The 27715-nt window shown below is 43.7% G+C and overlaps 1 long non-coding RNA gene across 1 annotated transcript; it reads right to left on the reverse strand.

Moving 5' to 3' along the window:
* Positions 1–885: 885 nt before the first annotated feature.
* Positions 886–27715, reverse strand: LOC148145184 (uncharacterized). The gene is made up of 3 exons (XR_015751013.1): positions 27606–27715; positions 17205–17323; positions 886–1872 (listed from the first exon to the last, which is right to left on the reverse strand). It is a non-coding gene; the product is annotated as an uncharacterized LOC148145184 (long non-coding RNA).

The following is a 27715-nucleotide window of genomic DNA, read 5'->3' on the forward strand; positions in this document are numbered from 1 at the left end:
ATGGCTTTGTCAAAAGCAGACGTCCTGGGGCAAAGTTTTTACACAGAGGGTGGTTCGCATGTGGAATGAGCTTCCTGAGGAAGTGGTGGATGCGGGCACAGATGCAACTTTTAAAAGACACTTAATGACCATATGAATAAGAAATATTTGGAGGGATATGGGCAAGTGAAAGTAGTTCAGGTTGGGATTATGTCCAGGAAGGCCAGGGTCTGTTTCTCTGCTCTGCGACTCCTCCATTTTGGCCTGTCATGACTGGGGCCTCACTAGTGAGCCAAGTCCTTCACCTTGGGATGGAATGGGAACTCTGGAGAATTGCAGCTCTGCCCCACTCTGGTATCGTGTACCAACTGCTCTGAACCATTCCCGATGGTGCCTGGCACCTGATCAGCTGCCTGACCTTGTGCTCAGAGCGTGGCACCAATTGTGATCAAGATTACAAGGACTGAATGATACAGAGGGTTCAATACCAGTCATTACAGACATAGGTGATACGATGTGGAAACAGGTCATTCCTCACAAACATTTCAAGCTAGTGTTTAGGACTCACTCCAGCTTTCTCCTACCTAAGTCTACACTAAAACCCTTTATTGCATGCTCCCTTATTTGTTTATCTCAATTCCACTGACAGCAGTTTAACTACTCTCTACAGGGACTCCAATGGCAATGGAATCAAAGAATCTTCCAGTACAGGAGAGGCCATTCAGCCCATGGTTCCACATTCTCCAGAATGATCATCATTCTTTAAGGGAAGAAGTTCCTTTTCCATTCCCAATTGGGAATATTAGGATATCCCATTCAAGATATTTTGGTAACTTTCTTATATTGATGGCCCTATTTCTGTTCTTTAAAGACTTCTGTTAAAAATCACACAACACCAGGTTATAGTCCAACAGGTTTAATTGGAAGCACTAGCATTCGGAGCGACGCTCCTTCATCAGGTGATAGTGGAGGGCTCAATCCTAACACAGAATATATAGCAAAAATTTACAGTGTGATGTAACTGAAATTATACATTGAAAAACTGATTGTCTGTTAAGCCTTTCATCTGTTAGAATACAGTGATAGTTTCACTTCTTTCATGTGTAAATCACAAAACCTTTTATTTAAAAAGTTGCATTCTCGGGTTAGCTGTTAACAACGGTGATAGCTAGACAATATGTTGAAGGTGTTGGCCCCCTGTGTTCTCTGTCTATGCCATGATGCTTAGATTGATTCCAATCTAAAAAGTGAGATAACAGAGTTTTACATAAATTCATGCAGTTTTTGAGCAAAGTACAATGTAACCCTGCAAGTACAAATTCACCCACAAAATATATGTGTGCATGTGGGTCTTTGTCTGTGTGTGTCTGTCTGGGTTGGGGGTTGTGAATGTGAGAAAGTGTATTTGTGTGTGTGTAGTGAGTGCAGAGTGTCTTAAGTCTGTGAGGGGGTGCATGTGGGAGTGTGTGTGTCTGTAAGGGTGTGTATGGGTGTCTGTGTGTGCGTCTGTGTGTCCGTGTGTATGTGTGTATAGGAGTGCCAGTGTGTGTGTGAGAGTGTGTGTGTGTAGGAGTGTGTGTATGTGTGTGCGTATAGTGCAATGGTGGTCACCTGTAAAGTGACATGATCCCAAGGTCCCAGTTGAGGCCCTCCCTATGGGTACTGCACTTGGCTATCAGCCTCTGCTTGGCCACTTTTCTCTGCTGTCTGTCCCGAAGTCCACCTTGGAGGATAGTCATCTGAAGGTCCAAGGCTGAATGTCCTGGACCACTGAAATATTCCTCAACCGGGAGGGAACCCTCCTGTCTGTTGATTGTTGTGCGGTGCCCATTCATCCGTTGTCGTAGCCTTTGCTCGGTTTCCCCAATGTACCATGTCTCCAGGCATCCTTGTCTGCAACGTATAAGATAGATAACGTTGGCTGAGTCACATGAGTACCTGCCATGTACAAGGTGGGAGGTGTCCCCACACGTAATGGTGGTATCTATGTCCACAATCTGATACGTTTTGCAGCGTCCACCGTGACAGGGTTGTATGGAGTTGTCCTGAGAGCCGGGCAGCTTGCTACAAACAACGATCTGTTTGAGGTTTGGCGGTTGTTCAAAGGCAAGTAGTGGAGGTGTGGGGAAGGTCTTGGCGAGGTGTTCATCCTCATTGATAATGTGTTGCAGGTCACAAAGACCATGGCATAATTTTTCAGCTCCTGGGAAATACTGAACAACGAAGGGTACCCTGTCAGTTGCAGCCCGTGTCTGTCTCCTGAGGAGGTCATTACGGTTCCTTGCCGTGGCACGTCGGAACTGGTGGTCGATGAGTTGAGCAGATTCAGCATTAAGAGCCTTACTTTTCAATGTTATCATCTGGTAATAAACCTTACAGTGCTTGGTACGCTTTGTGTGAGACTGTCCTAACACAGAGTCTGAGGAGTGACCTTATACAGATTGATAAAATCATGAGGGGCATGGATAGAGTACATAGTCAAGGTCTTTTCCCCGGGGTAGGGGAACTCAAAATTAGAGGGCATGGATTTAAGGTGAGAGGGGAAAAAATTTAAAAGGGATCTAAGGGGCAACTTTTTTCATGCAGTGTGTGGTGTGTGTATGAGCTGCCAGAGGGGTGGTGGAGGTTGGAACAATTACAACATTTAAAAGGCATCTGGATATTTGAATGTCCAGATATTCATTTGGATATACAAATAGGTATTTGAATAGGAATGGTTGAGAGGAAAATGGGCCAGATGCTGTCAAATTGCAAAACTTGACCTACTCTTGGGAAATAAGGCAGGGCAGGTGACTGAGGTGTCAGTGGGGGAGCACTTTGGGGCCAGCGACCATAATTCTATTCGTTTTAAAATAGTGATGGAAAAGGATCGACCAGATTTAAAAGTTGAAGTTCTAAATTGGAGAAAGGCCAATTTTGACGGTATTAGGCAAGAACTTTCAAAAGCTGATTGGGGTCAGATGTTCGCAGGTAAAGGGACGGCTGGAAAAGGGGAAGCCTCAGAAATGAGATAATGAGAATCCAGAGAAAGTATATTCCTGTCAGGGTGAAAGGGAAGGCTGGTAGGTATAGGGAATGCTGGATGACTAAAGAAATTGAGGGTTTGCTTAAGAAAAAGAAGGAAGCATATGTAAGGTATAGATCGAGTGAATCCTTAGAGAAGAGTATAAAGGCAATAGGAATATACTGAAGAGGAAAATCAGGAGGGCAAAAAGGAGACATGAGATAGCGTTGGCAAATAGGGTTAAGGAGAATCCTAAGATGTTTTACAAAGACATTAAGGACAAAAGGATAACTAGGGAGAGAATAGGGCCCCTCAAAGATCAGCAAGGTGGCCTTTGTGTGGAGCCGCAGAAAATGGGGGAGATACTAAACGAGTATTTTGCATCAGTATTTACTGTGGGAAAGGATATGGAAGATATAGACTGTAGGGAAATAGGTGGTGACATCTTGCAAAATGTCCAGATTACAGAGGAGGAAGTGCTGGATGTCTTGAAATGCATAAAGGTGGATAAATCCCCAGAACCTGATCAGGTGTTCCCTGGAACTCTGTGGGAAGCGAGAGAAGTGAATGCTGGGCCCCTTGCTGAGATATTTGTATCATCGATAGTCACTGGTCAGGTGCCAGAAGACTGGAGGTTGGCTAACGTGGTGCCACTGTTTAAGGAGGGTGGTAAGGACAAGCCAGGGAACTATACACCAGTGAGCCTGACCTCGGTGGTGGGCAAGTTGTTGGAGGGAATCCTGAGGGACAGGATGTACATGTATTTGGAAAGGCAAGGACTGATTAGGCATAGTCAACATGGCTTTGTGCGTGGGAAATCATGTCTCACAAACTTGATTGAGATTTTTGAAGAAGTAACAAAGAGGATTGATGAGGGCAGAGCAGTAGATATGATCTATATGGATTTCAGTAAGGCATTCGACAAGGTCCCCCATGGGAGTCTGGTTAGCAAGGTTAGATCTCATGGAATACAGGGAGAACTAACCATTTGGATACAGAACTGGCTCAAAGGTGGTGGTGGAGGGTTGTTTTTCAGACTGGAGGCCTGTGACCAGTGGAGTGCCACAAGGATCAGTGCTGGGCCCTCTAAATTTTGTCATTTACATAAATGATTTGGATGTGAACCTAAAAGGTACAGTTAGTAAGTTTGCAGAGGACACCAAAATTGGAGGTGCAGTGGACAGTGAAGAGGGTTACCTCAGATTACAACAGGATCTTGACCAGATGGGCCAATGGGCAGAGAAGTGGCAGATGGAGGTTAATTCAGATAAATGTGAGGTGCTGCATTTTGGGAAAGCAAATCTTAGCAGGACTTATACACTTAATGGTAAGGTCCTAGGGGGTGTTGCTGAACAAAGAGACCTTGGAGTGCAGGTTCATAGCTCCTTGAAAGTTGAGTCGCAGGTAGATAGGATAGTGAAGAAGGCGTTTGGTATGCTTTCTTTTATTGGTCAGAGTATTGAGTACAGGAGTTGGAAGGTCATGTTGCGGCTGTACAGGTCATTGGTTAGGCCACTGTTGGAATATTGCGTGCAATTCTGGTCTCCTTCCTATCGGAAAGATGTTGTGAAACTTGAAAGGGTTCAGAAATGATTTACAAGGATGTTGCTAGGGTTGGAGGATTTGAGCTATAAGGAGAAGCTGAACAGGCTGGGGCTGTTTTCCCTGGAGCGTCGGAGGCTGAGGGGTGACCTTATAGGGGTTTATAAAATTATGAGGGGCATGGATAGGATAAATAGGCAAAGTCTCTTCCCTGGGGTGGGGAAGTCCAGAACTAGAGGGCATAGGTTTAGCGTAAGAGGGGAAAGATATAAAAGAGACCTAAGGGGCAACATTTTCACGCAGAGGGTGGTACGTGTATGGAATGAGCTGCCAGAGGATGTGGTGGAAGCTGGTACAATTACAACATTTAAGGGGCATTTGGATGGGTATATGAATAGGAAGGGTTTGGAGGGATATGGGCCGGGTGCTGTCAGGTGGGACTAGATTAGGTTGGGATATCTGGTCGGCATGGACGGGTTGGACCGAAGGGTCTGTTTCCGTGCTGTACATCTCTGTAACCCATGCAGTAACTTGCACTGCTTGATGTATTTGTACTCCAAGATCACTTTGTTTCTCTACTCCACATCAACTCCCTGTGAGTAATAAGTGGCCTCCCCATTCTTCCTACCACAACCTCACATTTTGTCATTGGTGGACTTCACTGGCTAATTATTTGTCTATTCTACAAGTTCATTAATGTTCTCCTCTGATTTATTGCACCCTCTTCAGACACACTCCTTGATTTGGCACTATCCACAAATTTATGATTTATGTTTTTGATTCTAAAGTCCAAATATTAACGTAAATTGTGACCAGCAATGGTGCCAGCACTGATCCAAGTCCTACTTCCCAATGTCCTGCTACTCTGAAGAGCTACCTATTACTGTGTCTCTGTGTTTTCTGTCTTGTGCTGCCTGGCAGTCTATTAAACTATGATCCCTTGACGGTATTCTCTAATTTTAATCATTAGTCTATTATGGGGTTCCTTATCAAAGGCCATTGGAAAATTCGATGAAGTTAAGTTTACTGCTTTGCCATTGTGCTCCCTCAAAACCATTCAGTAAAGTTGGTGAAGCATGATTTTCTGATTTGTAATCCATACTGACTAAACAACATTGCTTTTCACTAACTCTTCATAACTCCAGAGATGAAGGGCTTGTCATACGAGGAGAGATCGGGTACACTTGCTAGAGATTAGTAGAATGAGAGGAGATCTAATTAAGGTATCTAAGATGCTAAAGAAGATTTGCAAAGTGGATGCGGAGGGGATGTTTCTCCTTGTGAGGCAATTTAGAACAATCTCGGTTTTAGGATAAGACGTGGTGGACTTAAAACAGAGTCAAGGAGGAGTTACTTCTCTCAAATGCTAGTGGTTTCTGCAGAAATCACTATCCAACAGTGCGGTGGATGGTGGAACATTGAGTATATTTAAGAAGGAGATAGACAGACTTTTAAATTAGAAATGGGTTGAAGGGTTATGGAGAGTGGGCAGGAAGGTGGCATTGAGGCCAAGATGATGGTGTTAAATGGTGGAGCTGAGGCCAAGATGATGGTGTTAAATGGTGGAGCTGAGGCCAAGATGATGGTGTTAAATGGTGGAGCTGAGGCCAAGATGATGGTGTTAAATGGTGGAGCTGAGGCCAAGATGATGGTGTTAAATGGTGGAGCTGAGGCCAAGATGATGGTGTTAAATGGTGGAGCTGAGGCCAAGATGATGGTGTTAAATGGTGGAGCTGAGGCCAAGATGATGGTGTTAAATGGTGGAGCTGAGGCCAAGATGATGGTGTTAAATGGTGGAGCTGAGGCCAAGATGATGGTGTTAAATGGTGGCGTTGAGGCCAAGATGATGGTGTTAAATGGTGGAGCAGGCTCAAGTAGCTGAATGCTGCTGCTCTTGTTTTGTTGTTTGCCTACAAATCCAGCCAATTGGATTAATTAGATAAGAGAGTCATTTCTGTCTGTAAGGGTGCCATAAGGGTTGGCTGTTTATAGACGGCGTACAGTTTAGGCTTAGCATCATTGTAACTGACAGCTGGTCGATAAGTTCCTGATGAAGGGCTTTTGACCAAAACGTCGATTTTCCTGCTCCTCGGATGCTGCCTGACCTACTGTGCTTTTCCAGCAACAGTCTAATCTAGAATCTGGTTTCTAGCATCTGCAGTCATTGTTTTTACCTAGCTGGTCGATAAACCCATTTGGAGAAACGGATGGAAATCACATTAGGGTAGTAAGAGTAGACAATTAGACAGCTAACAGGAAATGGAGTAGGCATAAACTTGTCATTTTCAGCTTGGCAAGGTATGATGAGTAGTGTGTTTGAGAGATTAATGCTAGGTTGCCACTATTTACAGTTTATTATCAATGACTTGGATGAAGGGACTGAAAGTCACCATTTGCTGATGACCAAAACAACAGGCAGGAAGATAAGCTCTGAAGAGGACATGAGTCTGCGACGGGGTAATAGATAAACCTATCGAGGGAGTGGATGACAATTCGGTGGATGGATGTGGGTAAATCTAAACTCATCCACTTTGGCAGGAAGAATAGAAAAATAGAAGTCTTTTCCAAGGCATATACAGGCTGTAATTGCTGGTGTTGTTCGGGATCTCCACGTTCCCTGAGCAAATACAAAAAAACAACTTGTTTTGTCCCAAGTCAAGCAGGAATTCACATGTATCTGAAATGAAACGTTTCACGTAAACAGATGGAATCCAATTCTGCTCAACAGCAAGACTTGAACCTTTGTTGCAATATACCCGCCTGCGAGTAACAGAAAACACTTTGTGTCCCAGGAAATGCTGATAAAGTAGAAACAAATTCAAGAGTTGCATAGTGTCAAGATTCAACTTTTGAAAACAAAAATAACACTTTGTTCCTGGATGGTGCAATCTGGATATTACCAACTCCATGGAATTTAAGCCCATTCGTTCTTATAAACATTTAGAAATAAATTAATTTTCACAGCATTTGTTATTTTTTCTTGTTTTTCAGTGCGGAAACAGGCCATTTGGCCCAACGAGTCCACACTGACCCTCCAAAGAGTATCCCACCCAAACTCATTACCCAACATTTATCCCTGATTAATGCACCTAACCCACACATCTCTGAACACTATAGCACAGTCAATTCTCCTAACCTGCACCTCTTTGGACTGTGGGAGCAAACCCACACAGACATGGGGAGAATGTGCAAACTCCACACAGACTGTCGCCCAAGGCTGGGATCAAACCTGGGTCCCTAGTGCAGTGAGGCAGCAGTAATAACTACTGAGCTATCGTACTGCCTCAAATAAAATATTTTCTTCTTAATAAATGCATGTTTCTTTACTCCATGTAACTCCAAAGAGTTTATTTTAATTTAAGGCATTTTAATGTTACTGAAATAAAACAGTTGCCAAGTTCTCGCCCTGGATTTTAAAGCAAGACAAAAGTGTAATGGTTCCCCCCAGGGGTTGTGTGACAGGATCATTAGTCAGGGGAGGGCCTGAGGAGCTGTCATTGCCCTGTCCCATAGACAGCTGCTGCAGGGGACAAGTCAGAACCTGTGGGACTCTCAAATAGGGGATTAGTCAATTACTGTTCCCAGTTCTGTCTGTTAATGGTTCCAGTCCAGCAAGTATATCTTGAGGTGGAGTGTTTGCCCGAGGCAGTGATAGTTTTAACCAAGTTAGTGAAACACTGTATTCCAGCTCAAACTTTGTCTCTCATTCATCACTGCCTGATTCTGCTCTTCTGGCTGCTCCAATCTGTCGTTCACCACATTATTGCCCACAAGATCCTCCTGTCGCTTGGAAAGTGCAAAAAAACCATAGCAATAGCTCTGTGTGCACAGACTAAAGCTGATGTGCAAAACTGATTTAAAAATAAAAGAAATTGTAAAGGTCAGGGCTCCCTTTCACACCGTCAGCATGTCCCAGTGCTTGAAGTCATTAAGATATTTTTTAAAGTCAAGTCACTCAAAACAACTGCAGTTGCCAACTTGCGTGGTATGGCAACCGATTCATAAACTAAAACACAGAAGCCAAGTGACACAGAAAAAACCAGCATCGTACTTAAAATTACCATAATTTGAATAAAAACTCCCTAATGGAGCTCCCTGAGGAGCATAGGCTTCAGCTACAGTGGGTCAAATACACTGCAACCTCAACTAATCTCAGAATATGCAAATTTAGGCCTCAGTTTAGGAGAAATTTCTTCACTTACTAGGAGGTGAATCATCTGGAAATTTTGAACCCAGACAAAGATATTTTTAATTTGGAGAGGCTTCAGAAGAGATTTACCAGGATGTTGATGATATTTGAGTTATAACAATAGGCTAGAACTGTTTTTAAAGATAAGATTCCCTACAGTATGGGAACAGGCCCTTCAACCCAACAAGCCCACACCAACCCTCTGAAGAGTAGCCCACCCAGACCCATTCCCCTACCCTACATTTACCCCAGATTTGGCAATTTAGCATGGCCAATTCACCTGACCTGCACATCTTTTGGATTGTGGGAGGAAACCAGAGCACCCGGAGGAAACTCATGCAGACACAGGGAGAATGTGCAAACTCCACACAGATAGTTGCCCGAGGCGCGAATCGAACCCGGGTCCCTGGCGCTGTGAGGCACACAGAAGTGCTAACCACTGAGCCACTTTCTCAGTGGAGTGTAGGAGGTTGAGAGGTGACCATATAGTGGTTTATAAAATCATGAGAGGTGTACGTAAGATGAATGGTAGGTGTCTTTTCCCTAGGTTTGGGATGTTCAAGACTAGGGGAAGATATTTTTAAAGTGAGAGGAGAAAGATTTTTAAAGATACGAGTGTCACTTTTTTTTAACACAGATTGGTTTGTGTATGGAATGAACTTCAGAGGAAGTGGTGGATGACGTTTAAAAGACATTTGGATGAGTACATGAATAAGAAAAGTTTGGAGGGATATGGGCCAAGTGCAGGCAGGTAGGATTCGTTTATTTTGGGATTATGGTCAGCATGGACTGGTTGGACCAAAGGGTTTATTTCCATGTTGTATGGCTCTATGACTTTATAAGTATGACTATTCAGTCAATGAGCCTGCTCAAGATTGTGATTGATAGATTGTTGGGTGCAAAGGGAAGTGTTCACATGGGGCAAGACCTTGAAGCTGAGGTAAAAGCTCAGTTAGTCACAATCTCACTTGGTAGTGGGGCAGACCCTGATCTTCTTTCGTAAATTCTCATTAACACATTGGTGGAAACTGCTCAGAACATTAACTCAAGATTTGTAGGAGTTCAGACATTAGAGATCTATATAAAGTTATCAAGGAGATTCTGTAGCTGCAGGGGAATGTCTGCATGATGAATACATCCTGCTGATGGGTAAACAGCCTCAATTCAAGCAAACGTTCTTTTACAAATTTAGAATCAAATACAAGTTTAAGAAATAGGTCATTAAGTATTGTGTATTAACCAAAAGTGCTTGCCACTTTAGTATTACTTTCCAGCTCTAGTTCAGTAGATAATGTTATATAAAACACAAATCTCAATATTTTTTAAACAGCGCTGTCTCTCTCCCATCCTCTCAGGCAAAGAGTTCCAGATTTAACTTGTTCACATTTAGCCAATGTCCCCTGATAACTGCTAACAGAAATATGTCCTTTACTCTACTCTGCATACACAAAATTTGATACAAATTAATTCAAACTGTCTACAGCTTCCTTGGGGCAAGAAAAACAAGCCCAGCTTCTCTTTTCCTTCCCACCACTAAAATTCTCTACTTTGGCAACGTCCTCCTAAATCTCATCTCTTCCTTATCCTGGCGCAATGACAACATGGCGATCAGACCCATACCCGTTACACCAGCCTGGGCTAACCAGTGTTTTAACAATTTGAGGAAAGTCTCCCTGCTTTTCCTGGAAATCATGACTATCAAGGTGAAGAATTCTACATACCTCCTTATTCACTTCCTCTAACTACCCTGTCAGTTCCAGGCATCGGTGAGACACCATCGTTTCTCTGCTTCTCTCTAGACTTCTCGGTATCCTACCATTTATTATATATTCCCTTGCCTTCTTTGACCTACTCAGATGTATCATCTCACACATTTCTGATTAGTGGTGTCATTCCCATTCCTGTAATAGTTCCACAGACATTGATTTGCCGTATCTTGCATCAACTTGTGATAGTGATCTACCAAGTCCTGGGTGCGGTCTGAACTGGTTACACGTGTCAGGAACTATTTCAGCACACACCTTTAGTTATATTGTAAGAGAAACATATTTAACATTGAGTCAAATATGACCTTCCTTCAGCTGAACAAGAATCATATCAGACATCAAACATTAACTCCATCTGAGTATTTCCAGGATGTTCTGTATTTATTTCAGATTTGCAGCATTTTCCAGCATTTTGCTTTTATCCATAGCTACATCTTTGCTGTCCCATGACCTACTTTTAACAATGCATCCAATTCCATTCTTCAAGGTGCTATTGAAACCAGACCATATGGTGTAGGAGCAGGAGTAGGCCATTCAGCCCATCAATACTGGTCTCCCATTCAATGAGGTCATAGTTTATCTAATAATCCTCCACCCCACTTTCCTGCCTTTTCCCTTAGCTTTTGAAACTCTCACTGACTAAAAATCTATTTATCCCAGCCTTGACTACACTTACTGATCCAGCCTCAACAGCCCTCTGCAATAAAGAATTCCACAGGTTTACTACCCCCAAGAGAGAAGAAGTTCCTCCTCATCTTTGTCTAAAATGTGTGACCTCTTACTCAGAAATTCTCCCACAAGGGGAAACAATCTTTCCATATCTCCCCTGTCAAGTCCCCTAAAATCTATTTCTACTTTCAATCATTATAACAAATCACTACGCTTTAAAAAAATTCTCCATCTCCACTTCATTTGCCAATTATCTTTAAGTTATTTCCTCCCCTCCTGCCAATGGCCACAGTTCCTCCTCATTTACTTCATTAAAATCCCACCGAGCTTTTAATATCAAGAGAAGATAATCCTAGTGTCTCACATTCCCACATCTCAGGTACTATGTTGGTGCTTGTCCTTTTGGGAGCTTTTGGGAGGCAGTGACCTCATGGTATTATTGCTAGACTAATAACCTAGAAATGCAACTAATGTTATGGGGACCTGGGTTCAAATCCTGCCAACACAGATGGTGGAATTTGAATTCAATAAAGAATCTGGAATTAAGGGTCTGATGATGACCATGAATCCATTGTTGATTGTTGGAAAAACACATCTGGTTCAGTAATGTCCTTTAGGAAAGGAAACTGCTAACCTTAGCTGGTCTGGCCTACATGTGACTCCAGAACCATAGCAATGTGGTTGACTCTAGGAATTAGGGACCAGCAATAAATGCTGGCCTAGCCAGAGACACCCACGTCCCATGAATGAAAGAAAGCGATATTCTTTCTAAACTGCTGTGGACAGAATAGGGCAGATAATTCCAACTGAGGCCTACTTATTGATTTATAATGACTTTTGGCTTAATTACTTTAATTGTGTTTCTTCTCTCTCTGAAGACAGACCATGTTAAACTAGATGACACAAAATATGTTCTGTGTCAGAATGATTGAGCTACCTTATTCAGATGTTAGCTGGATGGCTAGTCTGGTAAATAATTAGACTTTCAGCATGGATTTGATCCCCATTCTGACTGAAGTAGACATGGAGCCAGCCTCCTCGTCCAGCTCCTGTACGTGGAAGGTAATGTTGCAATAAAACTACCAGCGAAATACCAACGATACCAAGGATAAAACATCAGCTGACAATGAGCCAAGAACCTGTCTCCATAGAGCACATGTGACGTGAGTACAGAGCAGCAGATAGGGTCAGTCACATGCTGCATGTATTACATTCTATCTTCATGTAAAGGTACAAAATTAGAACAGGATAATTGTTCACATTGTTCAGCAGAAGTGCTTCCAACCCTCAGATTAATAAATTCTCCTGTCAGAAGTTGAACTAATTAATGGTTATTCTCATTCAGTACTTTTGGATATAACACTGAGTGCCAGTTTGGATGTGGCTGAAACAGACTGAGGAACAGAGCCAACAACAGCAACTTAGATTCTGAGAGTTTCTTTAAACCAGTGAAAGGTCACATCATTTGTTCAAGAGTTATCAGACACCATTTGACACCAAGCCACACACAGAGACATTAGAACAGCTGACCAAAACATTGATCAAAGAGAAGACTTTAACAGAAACACTGAGGCACAGATATGTCTAGAAAGGCCATTTCAGAACTTGGGCTCAGATAGTTCTGAGAAAGCAGGGCCCCGCGATGGTGCCGTGATTAAAATCAGTGATGTGCAAGAAGCCACAATCGGAAGAGAGTTGAGATAGTGGAGGTGTGTAGGCTTGGAGAATGCTACAGAGGTGAGGGATGGTGAGGCCACCAAGGAGCACGAACAGTAGAGTCACAGAATCATGGAGTCACAGAGATGTACAGCACACAAACAGACCCTTCGATCCAACCCGTCCATGCCGACCAGATATCCCAACCCAATCTAGTCCCACCTGCCAGCACCTGACTCATATATCAGAATGATCAATTGGAGATACTGGGTAAAGATCAATGAGCACAGGGTTTGAGGAGCTGGTTGCTCGTGGAGAAATAACTTTGAGGGTTAATATTTCATTCTAATTATTATAAAATTCCCACTATTTTTTGGCAGACGAGACAAAAATGCAATAATGCTGTATTTGGTTAAGCCAAATTTAATGATTAATGATAAAGACAACTAAAGTAGTTGTCTTTATCAACAGTCAAACCTATGTCAATTGGACTTTACAGAGTGGAGGGAGGACAAAGCCATATAAAATATCGCAGTGAACAGATTATGGCAGATTGCTGGAGAAAGCATCTGTTTAATTACAGGTGAGCCCCAAAGGCATTTCACCGAGTGACGTCTTTCATCCTTTTTTAAATATACTTCAAAATCTATGGGTTCTTTTCAAATTCTGTCATTTATAAGTGGAGCACACCCACTGAACCCCAGGGTCAGTGTTTTCAAAGCAGCGTTATTCAGTCAGGAAAGCTTTCACTCATTCGGTAACAACACACTGGCATTCATTATCCTGACATAATAAATCATTAGTTGAAACTTTATTGCTGGAACAGCACAGCAGGTCAGGCAGCATCCAGGGAACAGGAGATTCGACGTTTCGGGCACAGGCCCTTCTTCAGGCCCTTCGGGCACAGGCCCTTCCTGAAGAAGGGCCTGTGCCCGAAACGTCGAATCTCCTGTTCCCTGGATGCTGCCTGACCTGCTGTGCTGTTCCAGCAATAAAGTTTCAACTTTGATCTCCAGCATCTGCAGACCTCACTTTCTCCCATAATAAATCATTACAATATTTGTGTGTGGTTGGCCCAGCTGCTTGCTGTTCACAGGAGCATAACAACTTGTTTAACCCCTTGTGAACCAGTTCAAAGGTTATTGCACTAATACCAGCAACTTTCTTCTGAGAATGATTGTATCGGGGGATAAATGGCCACTGACAGATGCAAAAGTGACTATTTACGGTTCTATGAAAGACCTTGTGCTCAAAGTGGAAAATCTCCAAATACAAATACAGTTTAACCTGGGCTGACAAATCCCACATTACTTGGCAAACATCTGCTGAGAGCAGGTGCTGGTTCATCTTGTTATTTATGTTTGGGACAAGAAAATAAAAGTGATGAATCCCTAATGAGATGATGCTTTCTGTATGTCGGCTGTGTTCAGGCAGCATTCCGTCCTCACTTGAAAATTCAGTAGCTCAAGGCCCACTGCCTAGTCTCGGCTGACCTCCCATTGAGGACCTGCCTTGTGCTAACGGCCTGAAAGGTCCACCATTTTAAAAAAGCACGATGATGTTCTCCCTGCAGTTACCGCTCAACCACTCCCATGAAACACATTTTCAGATTGTGAGCAGATTGCCGTTTGTGGGATTACACTGTGCACATGTCCTACATTACGCCAATGGCTACATTTCAGAGCTATTGGCTGCAACATGCTATGAGATAAGAGGTATACAAGCTCTTTGATTCAGGAGGAGTCGATCAAAGTGACTCTGATCTCCCCGATTTGAGCTATATTCTCTGTATGAATGCTCTTGCACTTGACTTACACATCACTGGTTGGCTGAAGGAGCACGAAAGCCACCTTCCCTCGAGCCTGCCCCTTACCCTGCTCTTTAAAGTCCTATGCTGTTATTTCCATTTATTTCTGCCCTCGAGCAGCCCACTCTTCCTGAGTGAACATAATGTGGGGGGGCACCCTCGGGTCAATCCCTGATCAGTGCTGGGTGAAGACAACAGGCCGCATCCATATTCCAGCACTCTCCTGAATTTCGAGAATTTAGAGAACAGAGTAGACCATTCAGCCCATCCAGCCTAGCTCCACCATTCAATAAAAAATTCTGAGTTGGAGCAGGGAAAATTGGATGGCAACAATGGATCATTAACACCCGATGAGAAACTAGAAGTTAAAGATGGCGGGAAAATTTTAAAAATTTTTTAACCAGGAAAGGTTTGACCACACCAACAGTGAATGGTGATCAGAGTCTCACTTGTGTGAAAGGAGTGATTTTTCCTTTCAGTGCCAGATCACTGGTGATGGGGCGAGAAGATGGAGGAGAGTGGCAGCACGGTGGCTCAGTGGTTAGCATTGCTGCATCACAGCACCAGGAACCCGGATACGATTCCAATCCCGGGTAACTGTGTGGAATCTGCACATTCTCCCCTTGTCAGCATGGGTGTCCTCCCACAGTCCAAGGATGTGCAGGTTAGGTGGATTGGCAATGGGAATGCAGGGATAGGGTAGGTGGGTGGGTCTGGGAGGGATATTCTTCAGAGGGTCAGTGTGGGCTCAATGGGCTGAATGGGGTCGAGAGTGTGGTGCTGGAAAAACACAGCAGGTCAAGCAGCAGCCGAGAAACAGGAGAATCGACATTTCAGGCAAAAGCCCTTCAACAGGAATGAGGCTGTGAGCCGAAGGGGTGGTGAGACAAATGAGTGGGGGTGGGGATGGGGATGGGATGCGGGGAAGATAGCTGAGAGTACAATAGGTGGGTGGGGGTAATGGTGATAGGGTGGAGTGGAAAGGAAGATGGATTGGTCATGAGGGCGGAACTGAGATAAGGAGAGGAAATGAGGAACCTGGGCTGAATGGGCTGCTTCCATGCTGTAGGGATTTTATGATTCTATGAGTGACAGACTGAGAAGGAGCAGGGATTATGGGAGGAAGGGGGTTAGGAGGTGAAGAGGAAGAGGAGTGATAGGGTGAGGATGTGGAGGAAGAGTGACAGGGTGAGGAGGAGGGGTTACTGGATCAGGAGGAGCTAAGACGTGTAGTGACTTGCCAGTTTTAATAAGAGCAACAGAGTGACTCAGCAGGACTGACATCCTTCCCTGTATGACTCAGCAACAATGATTCAGTGATGTGTGTTTGTATGATATTGACTCAATGGGAGATGATGAGTGATTGACACGCAAAGCTTCCTCGTCATTGAGGATGGGGATATTTGTGGAACTTGCTCTTTCAGTGAGTTGTTTAATCATCCACCACCATTCACAACTGGGTGTGCTGGGACTGTAGAACTAATATTTAGTCTTTTATCAAGGGTCTGGAGACACATGTAGGCCTGACCAGGTAGAGATAGCAAAATTGCTTCCCTAAAGGTGATTAGTCAACCAGATGGGTTTTTGATAGAATACATTACAAAAATTATTTTCTTATAACCAGACATCTAGCAAACTTCCTGAAGAAGGGCTCATGCCCGAATCGTCGATTCTCCTGCTCCTTGGATGCTGCCTGACCTGCTGCGCTTTTCCAGCAACACATTTTCAGCTCTGATCTCCAGCATCTGCAGTCCTCACTTTCTCCATCTAGCAAACTTCCCCGAGATGTTATGGTTCCAGACAGAAACCTCACATTGTTGAGCTCCCCGGTGAGGGACTGGTTTTCCCTTTCGATAGTCATCTGCCCCTCAATTACCTACAACAAGAGTCATTTCAAAAAAAGATGCTCCCCTCTTTATAGATGTGTTCCTCCCACACCAAATTAGCACTGCTGCCTCACAGCGCCAGGGACTCAGGTTCAATTCCCGCCCTGGGCAACTGACTGTGTGGAGTTTGCACATTCTCCCCGTGTCTCCTCGGGTTCCCTCCGGGTGCTCCGGTTTCCTCCCACAGTCCAAAGATGTGCAGGTTGGGTGAATTGGCCATGGTAAATTACCCGTTATGTAAGGTGAAGGGGTAAGTGTGGGGGAATGGGTCTGGGTGGGTTGCTCTTCGGAGGGTTGGTGTACTCTTGTTGGGCCGAAGGGACTGTTTCCACACTGTAGGGAATCTAATCTAATCTAATTTTAAAAGGAGCCAATTTAACCAGGCTTTCATGAGTCAACAAAAGACGAGTTTATTAGTTACTAAATTAAAATATAAAAAGAATGTAGCACAATTAGATGAGGAATAAAAGGTGTGTTCAAAATAGGATAAGCAAGTCTGTTTCTCTGGGTGTTTGGGGAAAAAGTAGATAGCAAAATATTAATAGTTGAACAATCAATTTCGGGCATGTGGTTATAATCCTTTGGTGCTGGTTCCTTTAGTGGTTAGCTGCTAACACTCAAAGAAAGAGTTATTCTTGACCTGTTTCCTCATGTCTGATTTACTAGCTAGTTGGCACCAGCTCCCAGAGTTAGAGAATCTTTTTACCTGCAAAGCAGCAGTGACTAGTGGGTGATTCCTTGTTTATGACTTTCACAGCACACCTTCTCCCACTAGAACGTACAGACCAAGTTGCAGTCAGTTTTTGACCAGTTTTTTGGATATATCTAGAAGGGCAAAACACAAAAAAAGTCATCTGAGGGGCATGAGAAATAGGTAGCCCCTTGTTATGTCTTCCTGTTGTATCACTCCCTCTCTTCCTCTGTTTGAAGTTTCCCTGACCTTCTATTGGTGCAACTTTCCGTGTGTCCCACACAGTACTTTGACACAGCACTGAATTTACAACTATGGCCTTTTTTTCTATCTCTAGCAGCCTTCTTTTAACAGCATGCAGTTTGGAACTAAAAGTTTAAAATGTCCATAATACTTTGAGGTTCTGATCTGTCAATATGATAATATGCATAAACAGGTGATTCAGCCAACTATTCCATACCAGTAGTAATGCTCCCCTCAAGTCTTCTATCAACTATCCTCAGCTAAATCTATCGTAACTAGCCAATTGTTTCTTTTTTCTCACAAGTCTTCGTTAAGCTTCCCTTTAAAGTTCTTCAACCACTTCCTGTGGCACAGAGTTCCATATTCTCAGTAATGTCTGGGTAAAGAATTTGATTTTGAATTGTCTCTTGGATTTTTTTGATGACCATCTTCTATTGACAAGGCAAATCATTTTCCAAAGTAAATCATTTTCTCTTTATTCTCTCTATCAAAAGGTTTCATAGCTTTAACCATCTCTTTTATATTCCCTCTCAGCTTCTCTCATTCAAGTAAATAGACACTTATTATGCCTCCTGAGATATGAGCACCCATTTCTGGTATCTGTAGAGTCATACAGCACTGAAGCAGACCCTTCGGTTCAACCAGTCCATGCCGAACATAATCCCAAATTAAACTAGTCCCACCTGCCTGCTCCTGGCCCATATCCCTCAAAATTGATCCTATTCATGTACTTATCTTTGAACACTGTCTCTCTGCACTGTCTTCAGTTCCTCTGTATCCTTTTTATAAGCTGGTGGTCAGAACCCCACTCCACATGATCTAGCCCAGGGTTAAATACAGGGGTAGCATTATTTTCTATCCCTGTAGATATAAAAAACCGAGTGCTTGGATGGCTTTTCTGTGGCCTCGTTAATCTGTTCCGCAACATTTAGTGATCGTATTCCTAGATGCCCTTTGTTCCTCTACCTTCCAAGTAATAAATGACATCCCCATTCTTCCTTCCAATATATATTGCATCACATTTCAATGATTAATTATATTTACCCATTATCTGCTCGTTTTTCAGGTTTATTAATTTGGTGTCATTTGCAAATTTGGAAATTATGGTTTTGATTTCAGTGTTTAAATTATTAGTTTAAATTGTGAACAGCAATGATCCCAGCACTTCCCACCTTTTGTCAGTCTGAATAACAACCGTTTATTCCTTCTTGTTCCTGAACTCCACAACTTACAACCTTAGCCTTGGGTGGATAAATAATTGCTTAGCAATACAGAATTTACACATTGCAAAAAGAAATTGAAGCTATTCATCTTGTACTTGTTCAAACCAAATGCAAGAAACAGACTTGAAAAGAGAGAGACTGTTTTACAGGGAAGATGGTGTTGATTGGCTGAAATTCACAGACCAGGGAGATAGATTCTTATTGGTCAGGGCTTTGGAGGTGCAGCAGCAACTGGCTGTCTCTACAACCTCTTTTTTTTTAATTAAGTGCGTTGTATGTACAAATTCCTTGTGCCAATACAGCAAGGCCCTTCCATTTATGTATGAACCTTATGCGACTTGAAAATGTATCACTCGAAGAGGCAGCTGATTATCTTAAACTGGTTTCTTAAAGGGCTTCGGTGAGACCATACCTGGACTATTGTGGGAAGTTTTGTTCTTGTTATCTGAGGAAAGATGTTCTGGCTATGGAGGGAGTGTAACAAATGTTTACCAGGCTGACTCCTGGGATGGCAGGACTGCCATATATTGAGACTGGATCAATTAGCTTGTTCTGCCACTCAGTTGAGAGGGACATGGATTATCAATAGAGACAGAATCAGTGGGAATGCAGGGGCCTTTCAGTAACTGTTATATTAATGAACAGAAGCAATACAATCAGTAACACAGATGTGAGCAAGAAGATAACAGTTGATGCTGAGGAGAATAGTCAGTACTCGGGTGTTAGTTAAATGTTAATTTAATTCAAGAATCGTACTAAAAGTTCCAAGTATCAATGCACACCCATAGCTTGTGGCTTTGGAGAGAGTGCAACAAAGGTTTAGCAGATTGATTGCTGGGTCTGCAGGAATGATAGCTGAAGAGAGACTGGATCAGTTAAGGCTATATTCACTAGATTGTAGTGAATAAATCTATAACATTCTACCAGGACTAGGCAGGGTGACACAGGAAGGATGTTCCCGATGACCAGGGGTCACGGTTACAGAGTAAGGCAATAACACTGAGATGAAAAGAAACTTCTTCACCCAGCGAGAGTGGGTAGCCTGTGGAATTCTTTGCTACAGAAAGCGGTTAAGGCTAAAACATTGTATGTTTCATGGAGGTATTAGATATAGGTCTCAGGGCAAAAGGGATCAAGAGGTATGGAGAGAAGGCAGGAACAGGAGACTGAGTTGGCTGATCAGCTCTAACCCTATTGAATGGCAAATTAGCATTAAAGGGGCCAAATATCTTACTGTTGCTCCTACCTTCGATGTTTCTATGTGCTGGACAAATGTTTGTGATGCTCATGTACCTAGACATCATGCCAGCATTACTCATTGGGGAGCATTTCTGCCTTTAAACTTTTTAAAAAATTAAGTTCCCTACAGTGTGGAAACAGGCTCTTCGGCCCAACAAGTCCACACTGACCCTCCAGAAAGTAACCTATCCAGACCCATTTCCCTCTGACTGGAGCACCTAACACTATGAGCAATTTAGCATGGCCAATTCACCTGACTTGCACATCTTTGGGTTGTGGGAGGAAACCAGAGCAAACCCACACAGACACAGGGAGAACGTGCAAACTCCACACAGACAGTCACCCAAGGCTGGAATTGAACCTGGGACCCTGGTGCTGTGAGGTAGCAGTGCTAACCACTGAGGCACCGTTCAAGTTTCAAATTAGCCGCAGGAGTCCATTCCTCTGGCTGCCATAGTGGAAGTGAGATGTTAAACTGAGGTGCCCTTTGCCCTCTCTGGTGAATGTAAGGGATCCCATAGCACTATGTGAAAAGAGCAGCAGAGTTCTGATTAATGTTTTGTGCAGAGAGTGAAGCAAACAAGGAGTTAATAGAACTCACGGTATTTTGTAGACAAGATATGGGTTGTTTGAAGCAGTGCAAACTGGAATCAACTGGTTGTTAGAGGGATATACAGTCAGAGTAGGGAAAGAGCAAAGCAGGCACATGCAGGCTATTCATGAAATTCTAAATCATTCAAGTAAAACACCGAATGAACTGGATCCTTACACTCCCTCAACAGGACGTGAAGTATGAGACTGCTGTACCGTACTGAAAATAAAAGGTGTGGGTAATAGTTCAGTTCAGTTTTCATCTCAGTCGGCGTGTGTGACAATGGTTGCCCTGGTATCACCAGAATCAAATTATCATCTTCAATACCCATTAGGGAGGACACCATTTAGCCTCTAACATGAGGTTCAATTCAACTCAGATAAGCTTAAAATGAAGCTTAATCAGTTTATTGTCTTCAAAATCCCTGCAAATTATTTGTCAAACCCCTCGGAAATGTTTCAGTTTTAAGGAGATAATTTCTCATTCTTCTGAACTCTAGCGACCATGGGTTGACAATCTCACCAGCAGAGCAGGCAGCAACTCTGGAGAGAGAAATGATTACGCTTTAGAGTCCTAGAGTCATAGAGATGTACACCACAGAAACAGAGCAGTCCATCCAACTCGTCCATGCTGACCAGATATCCTGATCTAAATCCTGGAATTCCCCCCCTAATGGCATTGTGGGTCAATATACACCATGTAGATGCTACGGTTCAGGAAGGCAGTTCACCATCACCTTCTCAAGGGCAACTAGAGACAGGCAATAAATGCTGGGCCAGCCAGTGACGCCCAAGTCCCATGAATGAATTTCTAAAAAATGAGAGGCTATACTGACTGGGAGAGATTCAACATGCTGGGGCTCTTTAGAAAAAGGAAGACTGAAGGGTGACCTGATGGAGATCTTCAAGATTCTGAAAAGATTTGATAATATCAAGCTAGACAAAATGTCTCCATTTGTGAGAGAGTCTGAAACTCGTGTCCATAAATGTTTGGTTGTCACTCATAAATTTAATATGAAATTAAAGAGAAACCCCTCCTGACTCAGTGGTTAGAATGTGGAGCTCTGTACCACTCGGAGTATTTGAGCTAAGTAGAGATTTACTTCAGGGGCAGATAGATAAACACTTGAGGGACAAAAGAATAGAAGGATAGGGGGATGTGAACTGGGGCCGGTGGCTGATGTTCATGTGCAGCTCACAATAACACGGACTGATAGACTTGAATGGTTTGTGTTTATACTATAAATTTTACATAATTCCATAGATGTACTCTATTTCTGTCCAGTACAGGGAATAAGGTACAGAGGAGATGGAATTACTCAATCCCTCACTTACTCAGCTCCCTGCCCTTCGTGGATTACACAGAGCTTGGTCACATGTACATAAATTCATAGAGAAATGTATTAACATTCCAGAAAATGTACCATGTTGTATCTACACAAAGGACAGTCCTCAAAGTGCAAAATCATTTTACTCGGCAGCCCTGGGAAGAAGGTTTAAAATCTGAAAACGCTGAGTGAAACTTCCTGCTTACAGGATCCATACCTGAGGCTGGTGGTTAATGCCTGGAACAGTTGGCATGTGGGTGTGGAAGCTGGAACTGCGAGGAATATTTGTTAGATACCAGCTTTCTGTAATGTGATATGAACTGCTTTATCCCAGTTACAGACGGATAGAAATATGGAATGTAACATAACTAGCCAACCTGCTCATTACAGGGACAGACTGAGGTAATCAACATCCTAGGTTAAAAATCACACAACACCAGGTTATAGTCCAACAGATTTAATTGGAAGCACACTAGCTTCCAATTAAACCTGTTGGACTATAACCTGGTGTTGTGTGATTTTTAACTTTGTACACCCCAGTCCAACACCGGCATCTCCAAATCACAACATCCTAGAAGTCACCATTGACCAGAAACTGAACTTAATCATGACCAATCATTAAGTCAAGTCACCATAGTCTTTTCAGACCATAGAAGAAAGTGAGGACTGCAGATGCTGGAGATCAGAGCTGAAAAATGTGTTGCTGGAAAAGCGCAGCAGGTCAGGCAGCATCCAAAGAGCAGGGGAATCGACGTTTCAGGCATAAGCCCTTCTTCAGGAATGAGGAGGGTGTGCCAAGCAGGCTAAGATAAAAGGTAGGGAGGAGGGACTTGGGGGAGGGGCGTTGGGAATGCAATAGGTGGAAGGAGGTTAAGGTGAGGGTGATAGGCCGGAGAGGGGGTGGGGGCGGAGAGGTCGGGAAGAAGGTTGCAGGTCAAGAAGGTGGTGCTGATTCCGAGATGGGGGGAGGGGAAATGAGGAAGCTGGAGAAATCCCTCCTCCCTACCTTTTATCTTAGCCTGCTTGGCACACCTTCCTCATTCCTGAAGAAGGGCTTATGCCAGAAACTCGATTCTCCTGCTCCTTGGATGCTGCCTGACCTGCTGTGCTTTTCCAGCAACACATTTTTCAGCTTTTCAGACCATAGGGCTGCTCTCTCATTAGAGAGAGAGAGAGGGGGTGGTTTAACCCAATGGCCACCACACCTCAGTCGAGGAGAGAAGTTGAGAAGGAATCCCCTTAATGTTAACATCAGCTGGTATGGAGATTGAGCCCACACTATTAACATCACACTACTTCACAAGCCAGCCATCCAGCCAACTGAGCTGAACCAATCCGCACAATCGAACATGTAAACCTAGCGGCCACAAGAGCAGGCCAGAGACCGGGAATGTTGAAGTGAGTAACTGACCTCTTGACTCCCCAAAGCCTGTCCACCATCTACAAGGCACAAGTCAGGAGTGTGATGGAACACTTCCCACTTGCCCTGGATGGCTACAGCCCCAATAACACTCAGGAAGCTTGACACCATCCAGGACAAAACAGCCCAGCTGGTAGACTGGTAAGCAAGGTTAGATCACATGGAATGCTGGCATTTGGATAGCTGTTTACATAAAAATTGGCTGAAGGTGGGAGACAAAGGGTGGTGGTGGAGGGTTGGTTTTCGGACTGGAGGCCTGTGACCAGCAGAGTGCCGCAAGGATCAGTGCAGGGTTCACTGCTTTTTGTCATTTATATGAACAATTTTAGATTGAACAGTTTAGGCCTACACTCTCTGTAATTTAGAAGAATGAGGGGAGATCAAATTGAGGTATTCAGGATAATAAAAAGTTTGGATAAAATAGATGTGGAGCGAATGCTTCATCTTGTGGGGTATTCTGGGCTGAGAGGCCATTGTCCTAGGATAAGGGGCAGCAAATTTAACACAGAGATGCGGAGAAACTATTTCTCCCAAAGGATTGTGAATCTGTGGAATTCACTCCCCCAAAGTGCAATGGATGCTGGGACAGTGAGTAAATTTAAGGAGGAGTAAGACAGATTTTTAATTAGGAATGGGGTAAGGGGATATGGAGAGATGGCAGGAAAATGGGGATAAGGAGCATGATCGAATGGTGGAGCAGACGCGATGGGCCAAATGGCCTCTTCTGCTCCGATATGTTATGAACTTATGAGTATAGGAGGTATGGTAAGTAAGTTTGCAGATGACACCAAAATTAGTGGTGTAGTGGACAGTGAAGAGGGTTACCTCAAAGTACAACAGGACCTTGATCATACAGACATACAGCCCGGAAACAGACCCCTTGGTCCAATTTGTGCATGCCAACCAGATATCTTCAAGCAATCTAGTCCCGTTTGCCAGTATTTGGCCCATATCCCTCCAAATGTTTCCTATTCATATACTCATCCAGATGCCTTTTAAATGTTGCAATTGTTCCCACCTTCATCACGTCCTCTGGCAGCCCATTCCACAAACACACCACCCTCTGTGTGAAAACATTGCCCCTTGGTTCCTTTGAATCTTTCTCCTCTCGCCTTAAACCTATGCTCTCTAGTTTTGGACTCTGCTACCCAGGGGAAAGACCTTGGCTATTCACTCTACCTATCAGATGGGCAAATGGGCTGTGGAGTGACAGGTGGAGTTTAATTTAGCTAAGTGTAAGGTGTTGTATTTTGGTAGGACAAATCAGGACATATACACTTCAAGATATGGTCGTGAGGGAGTGTTGCCAAACAAAGTCACCTTGGAGTGCAGGTCTGTAGTTCCCTGAAAGTGAAGTCACAGGTAAATAGGATAGTGGAGAAAGTGTTTGCTATGCTTGTCTATATTGGTCAGTGCATTCAATATAGGGGTTGGGAGGCCATATAGCAGCTATGTAGGATATTGCATTCAATTCTGGTCTTCCTGCAATAGGAAAGATGCGATGAAACTTGAAAGGGTTCAGAAAAGATTTACAAGGATGTTGCCAAGTTGGGAGGGTTTGGGCTATAGGGAGAGGCTGAATAGACTGGGACTATTTTCCCTGGAGCATTGGAGACTGAGGTTTATAAAATCATGAGGGGCATGGATAGGGTGAGTAGTCAATGTCAACATGTAAAAGGCATCTAGATGTGTATATTAATAGGAAGGGTTTAGAGGGATATGGGCCAAATGCAGGCAAATGGGACTAGATTAATTTAGGATATGTGGTTAGCATGGACAAATTGGACTGAAGCGTCTGTTTCCGTGCTGTAAAATTCTATAACCTGAGTAACTCATTTATATGTACTGTAAGGTGGTATTTTAATTTTGTGTAACCTTCAAAGATCTCTGTATTGCCTCAAATTGGCAATCTGAAATGAATCCTTAAATCTGTATTTGATATATAGGGATTGTACCTTCTACTTGATCCCTTATAGTCAAGATTAGAGTGGTGCTGGAAAAGCACAGCAGATCGGGCAACCTCCGAGGAGCAGGAAAATCGACATTTCCTTATACCATAGGACTACGTTGATTCCTTACACCCTAGGAAACCTGAAATGGGACAATTTTGACTATATGTCGGATTAGGAGATGGTTTAATCTAACAGAATTGAGAGTTTTGCTTTCTTTTGACTTCTAATGACTTGTGGATTTATCCTGCAGTTAAAGCTGTTCCCTTCCAGGGAACATTCTGGTTTAATGTTCATAAGTTGACTGGTGTGCTGTTCAGCTTGTGCTGAAGGGCTTTATCTGGGTCGCAGATGTGACATGATGACCTGCTTTTGCCATCACTTTGTGAAACATGATAGCTAAGAGAGTCGTAAACGGAAATGGGACAGTGAAGTCAGGGTGATGAGTGATGGGATGAACAGATTGCACATTTGGTAGTTTTAGGAACTATTTCAGGGGACCTTGATCATGCTAACACTTGTCTTGCCATAATGAGTCAGCAAGGACAGTGAGAGTGAGTGTGGCTTTCATAAACTTTGAGCTTTCCTTCCCAACTTTGGATAGTGTCAGGTTTGGAGCAATTATTTCCCTACTCGGTGACGAAATGGGTTCATACCATCTATGTTGACTGATTAACAACCTCGCATACATCAAAGACTTGGTCAAACACAATAAAAGTTTCAAACTATAAATGTGGTTGTTAGATTTCACTATTTTAGAATAGAACAGAAGAGCAATTTATTGTCACGTGTATTTTTACAAAACTAACAGTGAAAGTTTTATAAGTTGCCACACCATGGCGCCTGTAGTAATGATGTAAGTCATAGATTACAAGTAAAAGAAAGTAAGAATTAAGACAAAGTTCATCTCAGATCAATTTCAGTTCCGGGAAAGACAATTAAAATGATGAATGCTGGGACAGCAGGAAGTTGCTGCCAAAGAAGACCTCCACGCTGGGACAAGACCGCCAAAACGAGACAGCCCATCTGGGGCAAGGTGATCGCAATCCCAGGCCGAGGCCACCATGCCAGGCCCGAGTTAGCCATGTCAGGCCCGAGACAGCCATGTCTGTCTGAGACCACCATGCCAGGCCCGAATCAGCCATGCCAGGCCCGAGACAGCCATGTCAGGCTGAGACCACTATGCCAGGCCCAAGACAGCCGTGCCAGACCAGGACTACCATGCCAGGTCTGAGATAGCCATGCCAGGCTGCGACCACAATGCCAGGCCCAAGACAGTCTTGCCAGGCCAAGACTAACATGCCGGGCCCGACACAGCCATGCCAGGCCTGAGACAGCCATGTCAGGCTGAGACCACTATGCCAGGCCCAAGACAGCCGTGCCAGACCAGGACTACCATGCCAGGTCTGAGATAGCCATGTCAGGCTGCGATCACAATGCCAGGCCCAAGACAGTCTTGCCAGGCCAAGACTACCATGCCGGGCCCGACACAGCCATGCCAGGCCTGAGACAGCCATGTCAGGCTGAGACCACTATGCCAGGCCCAAGACAGCCGTGCCAGACCAGGACTACCATGCCAGGTCTGAGATAACCATGCCAGGCTGCAACCACAATGCCAGGCCAGAGACAGCCATGCCAGGCTGAGGCCACCATGTCAAGCCCAAGATAGCCATGCCAGGCTAAGACCTTCACACCAGGTTGAGACCACCATGCCAGGCCGTGACCACCCGCCAGGTTGTTGGAAAAACCCAAACCTGGAGACTGCCACACAGAGACCACCTCTCCGGAACAAGACCGCCACGCTGGGGTGGAAGTCTCCTTGTCGCTGGGCTCAGGCCGGGAGAAGATGCCTTCCACCGAAGCCAATAAAGGAGGTAAGATGATAAATGCAAACATTCAAAAATTACAACCATGTCTAGACTCTCTGCGTATTTTCCTGCATCCTGAGGTTCTGGAAGTGGGACATTATGCCAAGGCCTTCTCTTTGTTGCCCTTTACCAAGTGGTTGTCTCAGGTTTCCAATGCTCCTTCACCAAATGTCCTTGTCCGTCTTTCATTATTCTGATTTGCTAATTCAGAAAGATATGAATGTCAGTTGAGTTACTCTTCAGTGGTTCACAAATCTTCGGTATTTGCAAACCCAAAATGATGGTCGATCACATTTTGTTTAAATTACATCTGCAATATTGGCTTTTCCGGCCTATCTCCTCAATCTTTGCACTTGCTTCTTTGAAAGTTAAATTTGACACACTCGTCTTTCATCTTATTTAACCTCAATGTAGGTCATTGAACAGTAATGCCTAATTGGGGCTCCATTGCCTCCCTGCAAGATATTTATCTGAGGCCTAACTTTGTTCTGCCTCTTTAACTTAGTATATATCTTTTACCGTGTCTTTGTTTAAATTGGGACCATGATTAATTACCTGCTGCCTTGTATCCTCAGCAACAGTGAATATTGCAGACATCTTTGTGTTCTCGATGAACAATGTGATTAAATCTCTTTAAGTTTGTTCTTTTTGCCAGTGACTCAGAG

The sequence above is a fragment of the Chiloscyllium plagiosum genome, unplaced genomic scaffold (assembly GCF_037043375.1).
Source record: "Chiloscyllium plagiosum isolate Xiang-an unplaced genomic scaffold, Cpla_swu_hap1 HiC_scaffold_26, whole genome shotgun sequence".
NCBI lineage: Eukaryota > Metazoa > Chordata > Chondrichthyes > Orectolobiformes > Hemiscylliidae > Chiloscyllium > Chiloscyllium plagiosum.